Genomic DNA, 15,952 nt, shown 5'->3' with positions numbered 1-15,952 from the left:
GGGTGTTACTGCCACATTCCTAGAATACATTTCATCGCAAGAGTATTAATCTTCCAAGAAATCTATAACTGCGAGGTTTAAGCGGGCATTAGTGCTAGTATTTGTGAAAAAATTCACATCATACCAAGTATTCGAGACAAAATGCAATTCCTCCATCTCCAAAAACGAGGTCAGATTTCAATGGTGTGTAATTCATCTAGATTGCGTGGTGTGACGATGTGAATTTTTTCTCAGATATTACCACTAATACTCACTATAATCTTGCGATTACAAATTTTTTTGAACATTGTTACTCTTACAATAAAATATATGCTGAGAATGCGTCCGAAACACGTGTGTAACGACTCGAGAGCCATTTATTTCCGAGCGGTGGGAATATGTTGGTTTGGTCCGACTCCGCTTTCACACTTTGTAGTAACCGGGGAGGTGAATAATGAGGGTTGACGATTTTGTATACGTTTGTAACACGGCAATTAGCACCGCGTTATGTGACCTCCGATATCCCCGTTTTTAATGGAAAGGCAGCAAGGAATGCATGCAATCGATATGGTCACTTTTGTAATTCTAAGTTCTATTACTAATTACTCTTGGTTTTGTCTTTCCTTTTCCCACCTATCCCGAGCTATCCTAAGCACTAAAGGCGGAAAAAAGGAGGAGAATGATGCAACTACCGACATTCCGACACCGAGGGTACATCTTCGACGAGGAAACTACCCTGGCAGGTGGCTCAACGCCTCGCAGTTAGTACCCGTGCCTCCCCTGCACACGTTCCCGAGAGCCACGAGGCGGCTGCCTGCAAAAACATCTTCTACAGAGCCGAGACGTGTCGAGCAAAACCAGCTCGCCTATTTGACATGCCCGTCCAACGCTACTTTCGTCGCCCTGATCCGATACACCTGAAATTTTTGAAAATAATTATGCGGGATGTCCATGGCCAGAATTAGATGATTGGAAACAACCTCGAGAACATCAAAGAGCCCTCTACCGGCTCAGTACCGTCCAACGTACCGCGCACGCACTGCCGAAGAAGTTAGGCACGGCGAACGCTACGTGTGCTGCGAGGCCTGCCAGGAATCATGCCCAGGAGGTGCTGCCAACTAACGTGCCGTCTAAGAAGCTCGGCGGACAACACCGCTGCAACGACGACGCTTCGCGGAGGAACCCCCGAACGACTTACTCATGGAGACTAGAGTAAAGGAGTCCGATCTCTATTTGGGAGAAAACGTAGTAGTTTTAGATTTCATCCAAAGCATCGCTGTCGTCGTAAAGTTCCGAAGTGAAGTTGGTAAGAATTGACTATATATATATGTATACACACATATATATATAAACATCGATCGTGAGCTAAATGATATATTGCTTCTCACCCGAAATACATATAATTGCGCACGCGTGCCCGCGTTAATTATATTGGATAAAGTGTTAATGATCGTTATTATATTGAGGTAGGAAATTGAATTAATCGAATAGTGTTTAGCAAAGATAGAATAAAATAATAATTTTTAATTGTGTATCTTTATTTAAAAAAGTAAGTAGAGGTTGAGGATCAATATAACCTCACAAACTTATTACACGTTTTCGGCGAAGACGACTTCATGAAAGAAAAAACGCGGATAGTGTTTGTACACGCGACTCTATGCCGCACTCTTATTTCTTATATATTCCAATATGCCGGAAATTGCATTATAATGAAAATTATGTCTATTATGGTGATGTTAAAGCATTTCCTCTATGAAATAGATGCATAATAATAATAATGCGTATATCTGTCTCTGTCTAGTCTCCCCGCCATTTGTTGGATCTTTGTGATATCAGCGCCGTTCAGCGTCAGCCTGCGCAAGCCTTATTGTAAGAATTTTTGATGCCGGATCAAAGGTACAAAGATCGGACTCCTTTACTACAACTCCTCAGTCAACGACCTGTGTAACAAATAATAATACCATCACACAAATTACTTCATGAAACGTGGATTGATTCATCTATTCACTAACTACTACTGCATTTCTCTAAATCTCTTGCGGCAGAAACGACTATGTATTGTTTTCTCATAATAATCATACCACTATAATAGAGATCAGTGGATCAATCAGATAAACAGTAACCTATAGTTACCTGCCTTGATGAAGGTGACATGAACAAGAATAATTTTATACTTACAAGAAAATAGACTTAAAACTATTGAACAGCAAAGTCGTTGGGAAACGATGCTACATAGCTATTCTATACGCCTACCGACTCGTCGTTGAGAAGTATTAACTTAGAGCATTGGACGGAAAAGGGTAGGAATTCAGTGAGAAAATTTTGACACAGTCGAAACCATGCCCATGCCTGCTGCAAGCGAATTAGCAAACATTAGAGCAGAAATGCGCCACTTATAACCCAGGATTAAAATACATAGAAGGGAAACATGAAAAGGCATTACAATCAATTGACAGATCGGTCAGTAAGATTTTATGTAATGCAATGAATTGCGTGTTATCTAGTGATGGCAGAGATGTAGATATCGCTAAGATGCTTATCCACGTCTTGGCGGAGAATTACGCAACTGGCGTATTCAACAATATTGCACATTTCTAAGAGTGATTGTTTGTAATATAAGAGCTCTTCATCTAACAATAAGATAGCTGTCTGGTCATAAATGGTCATGTGATTGGTCAAGGCCGTATGCTTATCAGCATTATCATGAATATCTCGTTTATATTCAGTCATACTTGTGTGTATTTGTCTACCACTTTGACCGATGTACGTTCGCTTGCAAATTTAAGCGAGGAATTTCATAAGTTACGTTATGCTTGTGAAAGATTCTATTTAACAGTTCAAGGAGGCCCACGACATAAAGGATTACAACAAACGGTCCAGGAGTGTCAATAGAGTTTGTAGAGCAGTTATTGTCAGAGTCAACGAACGAAAGAATGAAATTATATTGTCGACGAATGGGTTTGTTGAAATGACAGTAGGATCTTCATTCAGACATAGTAGATTATAAATACGCGTTTAGTTCTTGTCATCAAATTCAAAGCTCAAATGTCTGATAGTTTTATTCACTTACAGATTGACAATCGTATCGACTTTTTAAGATCTTGGATGATGTAAAAGATGGTTGAGATACCTTTGGGGCCATGTTTTTTGTTGTGTCAGTCAGTTTCATTGGAACATTGGAATTGTCGTTGATGACCAGAACACGAAGAGAGTCTATTTCATCCTCTGACTCAACCTCGGTGGTGAATTGTAATCTTGGGTGATAGTTGTTGAAAGTTTCGAGAATAGCACCAATTTTGAGACGTGGGACAGCGGTGATTACGTCGTCTACGTATCTAAAGTAGAAAGGTGTCTCTAAGTCCAGTATGTTAATACAGTGTTGTTCCAAATAATCCATAACTAGATTGGACAAAATCGGTGACAAGTGGAACCCAAAGTCAGACCGTAAGATTGTGCGTAGTTCTCAGCATTACATTTAAAAATAGTAGCCCGGAAACATATATTTAATGCGCTGACTAATTGTAAATCGGATAAAGAAATAGGTATCTTATCGCGGGCATCAGACCAACGCTTACTCAGAGTATCCACAGCTAATTTATGTGGTGCAGTAGTGAATAATGAGATTACATAAATTGAGATTAGGACGTAGTTTTGCGGTAATACCAAGTTTTTGATTTCTCCCACAAAGAAAAAACTGTCGGTGATTTCAGAAACAAGTGGTCCAATGCTGGATGAAATCCAAGAATTGAGTAGACTGGCGAGTTGATGAGTAGGGCTGTTTGACAAACGACACAATTATGCGCTTAGGAATTTCTTGTTTGTGTATTCTTGGTAAACCATACGCTCTAGGCTAAACACTGTGACCATTAGATATTGTTATTAGAATATATCGAAGTTTGTTGATACCAAACATCAGTGTGCAGTTATTAAGCCAATCGACCCATTTGGACTTGTCGTATGAAAATGCGGTCGTGACTGTCATTGAACGCTGCATAAAGACAGTCTGTCTGAAGGTCAATCCAACAGTTGATAAGACAGGTCCACAAAAAAAAGTTATGTGTGCTGGGGGCCAGACTATAATTTTCTTGTGTATTTTTCCCACTGAACATGAATCTGAAGTCAGGATTGGGGGTCAATGTGAAGAATCTTAAAGAAAAACCATAAAACCAATTAGAAGCATGATCTAGTAATTTTTTCTTCCGGTTCTTTCATCGAATGTTTTTTGTTTGTTTCTCTCTACACCGTGCAGCAGTGCTTTACAAATATGTTTGTTTTTATCTTATGGGGCCATCCCGAGGTCGTATATAGTTAGATTTGTTTGTAATTATTTTTTTTAGATTATGCTTTTTATGGGTTTTTAATGTTTTTTATAATATAAAAGCCCCATAAGATAAAAACAGACATAGTTGCAGAGTAGCGGTGAATGGTACAAACAGAAACAAACAAAAAGAAACATTCGATCAAAAACACCACAAGAAAAAATTACTAGATCATCGTTCTGATGAGTTTTATGGTTTTTCTCAAGATATTTCACATTGGCCCACAATTCTGACTTCAATTTCGTATTCAGCGGGAAAAATACACAAGAAAATTATAATCTGACACCCACCACACATAACTTTGTGTTTTTGGACCTGTGTAAAAGTTCCTACAGTAGTAATACAATGCCGGTTCTGCGTATAGATTCCTGTTACCGACACTCACTGACATCTTGCCTAGACTCAAACTCTTCTCCGCGATGACGTCACAGTCCGCTGTACCGACCGAAGATTGAAATAGCGCTACCTATTTATCGACCGAAGGTTCAACCTTATCGACATTGTCATCAGCCGAAGGTCAAAATCTTGCTGCCTTACCAACCGTTTTATCGACCGAAGCTCAAAATGATGCGGCCTTACCATTAGTTTCGCTGTCGTCCCTCCTACCGACGGTCGAGGTGTAGCGGAGACGTAAACCCATCTGTTCTCAGCGTACCCATCGCAGGAATGTTCCGGTAAACCTTGAGCGGCTTGCAGTGCGATATTTGACGCCCTACATTTCACAATTAATAGTTCTAAGAATTGTTTTCGTTAACCCGACATCAACCACGTGACATTCTCTTCCCGAAAACTGCTTGTGAGGTCGAGAGACCAGTATGATATTAACTACGTGACAGTCGACAATTTATAGTTCCAAGATTGGCTTGGGTGAACCACGTAACATTCTGTTCCCACGATATCGAACCACGTGACGTTCTTTCCCCCCACCAAATACCTTTCAAGGTCTTCTATTCGCTGAGAAGCCGCGCTAGTGGAGCCCTCATTTGAGCGTAACGTCTATGTTAAATCTTATGGGGAAAATTTAGTTAAAGCGGTTACCACCGATAATAGCGGGCGTACATCCATAAGAGTACATGTAACATCACCGGAGCGCTTCGATCGTTTCGGCTATCCCCTCCAACCGGCGGCTTACAGCGAATATAACGAACCCTCGAGTATATGTTTTGCAAACGAAGCAAAGCGATTACGTGCGTAGACACACGTACAGCTCTGCCTATAAAACGAATTACCATCACGGAAAAACGGACATTCAAGTTTATACTTGTCAAGAGCACGTGAGAAGTGAGAAAGATGGAATCCGCGAAACGTTCGAAATTGATCAACATTATGGAATCTGCGTACAAAATGGTGGACAAATCATCGCCAATGGAAATTGAGAAATGGATTAAATTTGGGACGCAAAATATTCAGCTTCTAAAAAAAAATCTGCGGAAGGCCTCAACGATGGGTGAGAAAATGAAAATCAACACAAAGATCGGACTCTTGAAATCGGTGGTGGAAAAATTCAAACGTCTACGGAGAACGGGTGACGGTACGCGGAAACAAAGAAGAAGCGATCGCGTACACTGGGAAGATTTGGAGTCTGCTTTTGAGGGCAGAATAAGAACCGGATCCATCACCAATTTGGAACATAAAGACGTGGAGAGGTTTCTAGAAGACGCAAAGGTACTTGCTGTGACAAGACTGAAAAACGCTTCGCGGAAAACGGGGAGCCTAAAAGTAAACGTTATCCTGGCTTGTAAATTTGAAGTGAAGAAGGATGACCACACAGTAGAAGAGAACAAATTCTTTAATACGAGAAACGAAATCATCCTCCAGACAACGGATATCAACGAATGGTTCATCGAAAATGTAACAAACCGTTTGTTAAGAAAGGTGGAAGATTTCAAAGAAAAGGATTCAGGCTGGTCGTTACTTGAAATTATCAATCTTGCCATCAACATTAACAAGTATACTCCACTTCGAGGTGGTCTGTATACCACCTACACCCCGTCACCGAAGCACATCACAGATACGAGGGCTGTGGTAAACATCCGAAACAACGACCCGTACTGCTTCCTTTGGTCGGTCACCGCAGCTCTGTACCCAGCTAACAACAGAAATCCCAACAGAACGAGCTCGTACCCACCTTTCAGCTCAGTGCTACGGTATGATGGTATAAACTTTCCTATGTCGCTAGATAAAAATACTATTTCGAAATTTGAAAAACTCAACAGCCTTTCCATCAATGTTTATGGTATACATCAAGATGGTGGGGAAAAAAGTGAAATAGTACCGATTCTCTTGAGTCAGAATGAGTCTGATAAACCTGTAATTCATCTTTTAGCGATAGAAGCCGAAATGACTAACGATGACAATGATGATGATGGTGATGATGTTGATATTAAATATTGTGTAAAACATAGAATCTTTCATTTTGCTTGGATTCGGAATTTGTCGCGATTGATAAGTTCTCAAATTTCAAAACATGGACATCGTGTTTGGTTATGTGATAGATGTCTGACGCATTCTCACTCTGAAGAATGTCTTACAAAGCACAGAATCGATTGCTTCAAATTAAACGAGACCAAAATTGTTTTACCCGAGGAAGCGGAAAAGATTCTGAAATTTAAAAATTATGCTCGCAAAGAAACCGTTCCGTTCTGTATTTATGCGGATCTTGAATGCTTGTTGCAAGCTACCAAAATTAAATTATCAAAAAATAGAACAATTTACCAAAATCATATTCCTTACAGTATAGCATATTACCTCCATTGCACCTTTAACGATTCCATTTCAACGTTCAAAATTAACCGCGGGGAGACTTGCATCGAATGGTTTGTGAACGCGTTGGAGCAATTGGCACACTCTTTAAAAACGTATTTTGAAACCATTGAACCTATGGAGTCGCTGAACTCCAGTAAAATCAACGAATTCAATTTATCAAAGGTATGTCATATTTGTGAAAAGCCGTTCACGCGCGAAGACGTGAAACACCGTGATCACTGTCATTTCACAGGAAAGTACCGTGGTCCTGCGCATCGAAGCTGTAATATTAATTATCAAAAGTGGCATACTATTCCAGTGATATTTCACAATCTGTCGGGTTACGATTCGCATTTTCTGATTAAAGCATTGGCCACAACTTTCCAGGGTACTCTTGAGCTTCTACCCGTCAACAAAGAAAAGTACATTTCATTCACAAAATATGTCAAGGGGACAGGTATAAAGTTTAGATTTCTAGATTCGTTCCGTTTTATGCCCAGCAGCCTCGAAAAATTGGCAACGTATTTGAATGATGATCAAAAAGCAATTACACGTAAATTTAGCACTAGCTCTGAAAAATTCGAGTTACTAACCAGGAAAGGTGTTTTTCCATACGAGTACATGGATGGTTGGGAGAAGCTCGCGGACGTAAAGTTACCACCTAAAGAAAAATTTGATTCAAAATTCAACAACCAAGATATTTCGGATAACGATTACGCACACGCGTGTAAAGTTTGGCAAGCTTTTAATCTTAAAACGTTGGGGGAATATTCAGACTTATATTTGCAAACTGACGTTTTTCTGTTGGCTGACGTTTTTGAAAACTTTCGACAAAATTGTCGTGCAACGTACAACCTGGACCCTTTACATTATTATACAGCGCCCGGTCTTTCGTTTGACGCAATGTTGAAGTGTACCGGCATCGAACTCGAGCTTCTCACTGATATAGATATGCTTATGTTCATAGAAAAAGGTATTCGAGGTGGTGTGTCCCAATGCTCTAATCGATATGCAAAGGCTAACAATAGATACATGGGAGATGCTTTCAATCCAGCGCTTGAAGAGTCTTATCTCATGTACTTCGACGTTAACAACTTGTACGGTGCGGCAATGAGCTTTGCTCTGCCGTGCAGTGCTTTCGAATGGATATTAGATTACGGACAATTTGATGTTTTTGCCATCTCAGACGAAGCGGAGTTGGGCTACATATTAGAGGTAGATTTGGAATATCCTGAGGAACTGCATGAAACGCATAAAGATCTACCACTGTGTCCGGAGCACTACGTACCTCCCATCTCAGAAAGTAAGCAGCCGAAATTGACGACCACGCTACTTCCCAAGCAAAACTATATTGTTCACTATCGCGTCTTGAAACAATGCTTAGAATTAGGTTTAAAACTAGTTAAAATTCATAGAGTTCTCAAGTTCAGACAAACACCGTGGCTCAAAAAATACATAGATTTAAATACCGACTTACGCAAAAAATCAAACAATGAATTCGAAAAAAACTTCTATAAACTGATGAACAACGCAGTTTTCGGTAAGACAATGGAAAATGTTAGGAAGTATAGAGATGTCAGGCTGATCACGAAATGGGATGGAAGATACAATGCTAGAGCTACTATAGCCAAACCAAATTTCCACAGTTGTACAATCTTTGATAAAGATATGATAATAGTTGAATTGCGTAGAACGACAGTCAAACTCAACAAACCATTGTATGCAGGCTTCTCCATTTTAGATCTTGCGAAGACCTTTATCTACGATTTTCACTACAAGTATATTAAAACGAAATTTGGGCATCAGGCGAAATTAATGTACACTGACACGGACAGTTTGATATATCACTTCACCGTCCCCAACGTTTACGAATGCATCAAACAGGATATAGATAAATTTGATACCTCCGATTATCCACCTGATAATGTCTACGGAATGCCGTTGGTTAACAAAAAAGTTTTGGGTTTGATGAAAGATGAGTGTAATGGAAAAATAATGGAGGAATTTATTGGCTTGAGAGCGAAGTTGTACTCATTCAGAGTGATGGGTGAAGATAAGGATGAAAAGCGAGCCAAGGGTGTCAAAGGATCCCTATTAAAAACTATAACTTTCGATGATTACTTGAAGTGTGCTTTAGAACACGAAAATTTAGTCGAACGTCAGAGTCTGATACAAAGTCAGAAGCATCAGGTCTATACCATTGAACAGAAGAAAGTAGCACTGAGCTGGAACGACGACAAGCGTATCGTATTTCGAAACACAACCGATACGCTGCCGTGGGGCTACAAGAAGACCTGCAGATAATCTAAGCATCGATGTTAATTGTATCTCTAAGATGTGAAAATAAAGACAAATACTTGAAAAATAATTTCGTTTATTCAATATTACATATCAGATTCATTTATCCTGTTTATCCATTTATAACTGTTGTGTGTATTGTCAAAACCTAGCCACTTGACGTATAATTTTTATCCCCGCTTCTCGAGGACCTTCTCCACGAAATAGATGTCCGGATGTTCAACCTTATGGAGCTCCTGTTCGTAGAAACCACCAGCGATGGGTTGACCTTGGTAGTCTTTGAGCTTGTACGCCACAGGATTGGTATTTTCTACTTGGCTTATTGTGAATATTTCAGTCGTCCAATTGGGAGTGTAACCTTTCTCAAAGACGTTTTTGAACTTCCTGATTCGAACTTTGTCAGCGGTATTGAACTTTGCCGGTTTGGAAGGTTTCGCTCAAAGCCCTCCGTACGACTCACGTAATACCAGTCTTTCGTTCGCAACGGTGACATCCGATGGTCTCATTTTTATCGTTTGGTGTTTCGTGTTGATGTAAGCCGAAGCCAAATCAGATAAGATTTCAAGTCACTTGTGGCTTCCTTGCATACTGAACCGTTTCCACATCTGACTTTTGAGCGTACGATTGAAGCGTTCGCAGATCGAAGCCTTCAAAATACTGTACGTGGATTAGAGTTTGATAACGCAGCGCGACATTAGAGATAAAAATTTTGCGTTGTAGAATTCCGTTCCTCTATCCACGTGTAATTTTTTCGGCACACGTCCTTGAGCTAGTACAGATTTTATCGCCTTTGTGACGTCATCCCCAGACTTGCTCTTTATCGGTAAGGCCGATGCATACTTTGCAAAGATATCAATGACTTTGAGCATATACTTGTAGCCTTTGTTCTGTCCTGCGTATGACATCATATCAAGAAGATCCGCCTGCCAGGTCTCGTCGATGCCGCGCACGTCTACACGTCGACGCGGGTAATTCCGGCGTGCAGGTTTACGCAGTTCCGTCACCAGCGCTAGCTTTTTCTCGTTCACATTCCAAAGCTGTTAGTCTGGTGTCCAATTTGGAAATGATTTCAACGTTTCGAATCGACAGGTCTCTGCCTGTTTTAAAATCTGCGTAGAAGGTATCCAAAGCTTTTCCCTGGTGATCTCCAAAGCTTCGATCATTTGATCGAGGTTGTCGATTTGTTTTTGCAACAAGTTTCATTTTCGTCGTAAGATTTCCAAAGTTACAGCATTGTTTTGCTCAACAGGTTCTGCGACATTGCATAGTCTTTTATTCTTCTATTCTTTTAATGTCCGGCCGTCTACCTTGGAGATGTGGAAATATACCATTCGAGAAAGTGTAATGGACAATTGAATACGAGCTGTGCAAAGCTCGCAGGGTGAACGAGAAGGGAGAAGAAAAAAGAAATTGGCTGCTTAAGGCCCCGCTAACCTGGCATGTCATATATATATTTCGTGACGTCAGAAGCGGGGAAATTGGGTGAAAACGCCTATACGAATCCTGCGATAACGAGAGTATGAATCTTACTTGGAAATATTTTTAAATCGTAGCTTGAATAATAGTGTACGTGTGAATCTCAGTCACTGCTCAGGCAAATCGCTGATAATGTTTATAATAAAGAATGATGAAGTGAATAAAACCTTAAGGTGCCGCTGAAGTGACTTGAAAATATCAAATCGTGACGTCATAAATACGTGCAGCGCCTCTGAACGTTGAACGGTGAACTAAGGCCGCTGATTTCATTGGCTTGTTCTGTTAGATCTAACCAATGATGTCAGTTACAGATCGGAACATACTTCTTGTCGACCATAAACGGGCTGCTGTCACACGAAAAACGCGTATACGAATCGAGCCATGTTTACAAAAAAATAACTGATAGTATAAGTTTTCCCGGATAAAGTGTGTGCTTTTGTACGTGTGAATCTCCCTGGCGAGGATGAAAGAAATTGTGGAACAGTGCAATCAGTGAATATTCAACATGCGGTAGCTCCGACCGGCCATGTTTGTTGTCGCGTGATTTTATTCACTTCATCATTCTTTATTATAAACATTATCAGCGATTTGCCTGAGCAGTGACTGAGATTCACACGTACACCATTATTCAAGCTACGATTTAAAATATTTCCGAGTAAGATTCATACTCTCGTTATCGCAGGATTCGTATAGGCTTTTTCACCCAATTTCCCCGCTTCTGACGTCACGAAATATATATATGACACGCCAGGTCAGCGGGGCCTTAAAATTGTCCCCAAAGTTCAAATCGTCGATTCGCTGGACTTGGGCTGTCCATCGCTTCAAACCGTTTAAAAAACTTCGGCTGTGCATGTACGATGTGACGAGCACACGATACCCAACGCAAACTATGCAGCTCGAAACGTCGTGTTACTTCGAAATTGGTTACTGAATCACCATGTTGTACGGATGGCGACGGTGAGCGATTTGTGCTACTGCGCAGAAGCATTTACAAAAACGATCCCGCATTCCTGGCGAAAATATCATCCTGGTTACGATACCGTTGAATAAAATTATTGTACTAACGTTATAAAGTAATTTCGGTTGTAACCTAAAAAAATTTCTGAATTAAGTTTTTTTGTGTTCTTTTAAATATTTATGAATTTGTTTCACACCTTTACCTTAGCTAAGAATATAAGAATTTAAAAAATTGCTCTTGCTTAGGTTTTTAAAATTCAATTCAAATTACTATTACTAGGTACGAAAATTGGTTGAATCAAAGGTGGGCAGGATGGCTTGATACTGAGTGAAAAATACGATGAGAATGTCACGTGGTTGATAACGCACCGGACTTTGGACTCGAATAGAACGTCATGTGTTGATATCGGGTTAGCGAAAACAATTCTTGGAACTGTTAATTGTGAAATGTAGGGCGTCAAATATCATACTGCAAGCTGCTCAAGGTGAGCCGGAACATTCCTGAGATGGGTACGCTGGGAACAGAAGGGTTCACGTCTCCGCTACACCTCGACCGTCGATAGGGGGGGATGACAGCGAGACTGATGGTAACGCCGCGTGATTTTGCGCTTCGGTCGATAAAACGGTCGGTGAAGCATCAAGATTTTGATCTTCGGCTGATAACACTGTCGGTAAGGTTGAACCTTCGGTCGATAAATAGGTAGCGCCATTTTCATCTTCGGTCGGTACAGCGGACTGTGACGTCATCGCGGTGAAGAGTTTGAGTCTAGGGAAGATGTCAGTGAGTGTCGGTAACAGGAATCTATACGCAGAACCGGCATTGTATTACTACTATCAACGTTTGCGTATGCGCCTACCGCGGTGATAATCCAATGCTAGGCATGCATTTCTTGGCGTTATGGAAATATGCCGACTGCGTTATTTTCATAACAGTGATGCGTAGAGTCACGTACGTAGGCGTTGATATGAGTCAAAACAAAACAGTCAACGTGGTCGGTAAGGACGGCTATAGCATTCTCTTGAAGAGGTGGAGCCCGTCCGCGGCTGATTACCGATAGAACAAGCTGCACGTATTTGTGTGGAATGAGTTACATTCAAACCACGTCACGAACTACATATGTGCAGTAGAACTGTTCTTTGTTTTTCTTTTCTGCATCCCATTGCATCTTCTCACCTTTTGCGCTATGACACAAGGTGAAATCAAATGTGTATGTAGTACCTGGAATCTATCGGTATGACAGATTTCCAATTCCACCAAAATGACTTCCAGACAAGGCGAAGTCTTCAAATTCTGACCCGCTGTCTGTTACGTAGATACTTATTTCTACTTTTAGTAGAATTTATTGGAGAAAAAGGCGCACCATCTGACGGTAGTTCAAGAATAGTATTAGACAGATTTTCGTAGATTGTCGTAATCTTCTGAAGACTGATTCTTCGGAAGTAATATCCTTCTGCGAAATTCTCTACAAAAATAAATGATTTCTTCTACTTCAAGCTCTTAATTTTCTCAACATTTGTAAGAACTCACGATTTTCTTAGATTGTCTACTTTAAGCTGTAACACTGTTTCTATTCAATCTGAGATTTCTGTGTAATTTCGTACACACGGTCAGAGTATTTTTTTTTTCTACCTTTGTCATAGCAAACTGTCGTTTGTTATAATTATTTTTCGAAGTTCGTACTCTTTTACCAAAATTCACGGAATTTCGTTTCTGTTTTGTGGAGTTGGCGATTAGTTATTTTTCTGTACCTCAATGTAGATGATATATTCTTAATTTCTAAAATGTAATTTCGTTTCATACAAAACATGTAAATAACACAACGATTTCCTCCATTTTTTCATGTAACCGTAAAATATCATATTTGAATTACTTTTACTAGCTTTTTTAGCGGTATTTACTTTATTCTGTAATTTCCAGTCAATTTTCAGTGTACCAAATAATTTTTACTAATTTCTGCAATGGCACTCTTGGTTTCCGATGATTTTTATAATTTCAGATGATTTTCTGCGATTTTGAGATTGGATAGAACCACCGGAAATCACCTAGAACGTTAAGAATCATTAAAATCAATGGAAATCACTTGTTGAATTGAAAATCAACCAAAATACGTGATAAGGTAGAAAGAATTGAATAAAATGGGAGTATATTGCATCCACTTGACGTTTACTTCAAAACTCATGTCTCTTATACATTTAGAAAAATAAAAAATAAATAATAGATTTGCATTAAAAGAGCTCAGTTATTAAAAACTTTCTAGATATCATACTCATCTGTCTTTTGTGATTGAAAAAACTGAACCACATGTCTAGTTTAAATAAATCATATCTCATTTCGCTCATGTCTGAATAACCTACAAATCACCTCTGAACTTAAAGTTTTATTCAGCTCTTTGATTGACCCAAGGAACATCTGATATAAAATCCATACATGTTGCACATAATAAAGTCATACTTTATTTCGAGACATCTTAATCTTCTTCAACATTATCAAAAGATTTGCGTTAATGTGAGCCGTCTCGAACGATTATTAAGGTGCCGCTGACCTGACTTGAAAATATCAAATCGTGACGTCATAAATACGTGCAGAGCCTCTGAACGTTGAACGGTGAACTAAGGCCGCTGATTTCATTGGCTTGTTCTGTTAGATCCAACCAATGATGTCAGTTATAGATCGAAACATACTTCTTGTGGACCATAAACGGGCTGCTGTCACATGAAAAACGCGTATACGAATCGAGCCATGTTTACAAAAAAATAACTGATAGTATAAGTTTTCCCGGATAACGTGTGTGCTTTTGTACGTGTGAATCTCCCTGGCGAGGGTGAAAGAGATTGTGGAACAGTGCAATCAGTGAATATTCAACATGCGGTAGCTCCGATCGGCCATGTTTGTTGTCGCGTGATTTTATTCACTTCATCATTCTTTATTATAAACATTATCAGCGATTTGCCTGAGCTGTGACTGAGATTCACACGTACACTATTATTCAAGCTACGATTTAAAAGATTTCCGAGTAAGATTCATACTCTCGTTATCGCAGGATTCGTATAGGCTTTTTCACCCAATTTCCCCGCTTCTGACGTCACGAAATATATATATGACACGCCAGGTCAGCGGGGCCTTAACTGACGAATGAGATGAATATTAACATGTTTACACTCATACACACAACATTTTCAAAAATGTGCGAATTTTCTCGATGTCATTGGTCAAATTAAGGAAAAACCTTGGGTTCACGTTTTGGCACTCGCCAGGGGGAGCAGTGGGGGGGCTCCTCAGAAATTCAGGTATATAAAAAACGGCTTAAAAGCCAGAGTATAATGTCCGAAACGTAAATCCAAGGATCGATGACATCGAGAGAAATCGCACATTTGTTTCAACGGTGGAGAACACACCTTCGTTAATTTTTAATAATAAATTTATATCAATTGTGACGCCGGACTTATACTGCCTTCGACCACCCGGAAAAGTGACTGAGAACTTCCCGTGAGCACACCGAATTGGCATTCCGCGATGAAAGCTGTAACAAAATTGTACAAAAGATATCGCGAGGTTCTGTTGGGCACCTGGCGTGATCAACAGGCCTCGAAATCTTTACCTTCGATAATCCTCGGCTAATAGGCTCGGTAGCTCAGTACCGCGGTGACGGGAGGCTATTTCGGAGGAGAGAGAGAGAGAGAGAGGAGGGGAGTGAGGGAGGAGAGGGAGAGAGTGGGAGAGAGAGAGAGAGAGAGAGAGAGACGTCATTCAGGAAAATAAAACAAAAACCATATATTTTGTATAATGGAAACAATACAAAAAAACAAGAAACAAAACAATCCACAATTCGCTTTTCGCGCTTTTATAACAAAATAATAGAAAATAATTTTAAACTACACTATTTTTCAATATATCGAGCTTTGTAGCTCGCTAACTAAAACTAAAGTGAAAAATCCTCAAAGTTTCGAGTAGCAACTACATTCTAAATTCTAAAACTAACCGTACTAAAATCTCCCGAAATCAATTCGCGTGCCAAATGCCAAAAGGGCGAATAAAAATTATAAGCCCTTTTGGCTTTTCAAAACCAAGAGGGCGTATTTTTTTCTTTCGTGCCAATCGTTTTGCAAATATATTCCGAGCCTAAGAATGAAAAAAAATTTCCGAAGCCAAAAGGGCGTATATCTCAAGTTATACGCCT

Source organism: Diprion similis, chromosome 10 (assembly GCF_021155765.1).
Source record: "Diprion similis isolate iyDipSimi1 chromosome 10, iyDipSimi1.1, whole genome shotgun sequence".
Taxonomy (NCBI): domain Eukaryota; kingdom Metazoa; phylum Arthropoda; class Insecta; order Hymenoptera; family Diprionidae; genus Diprion; species Diprion similis.
This window is presented reverse-complemented; position numbering follows the sequence as displayed.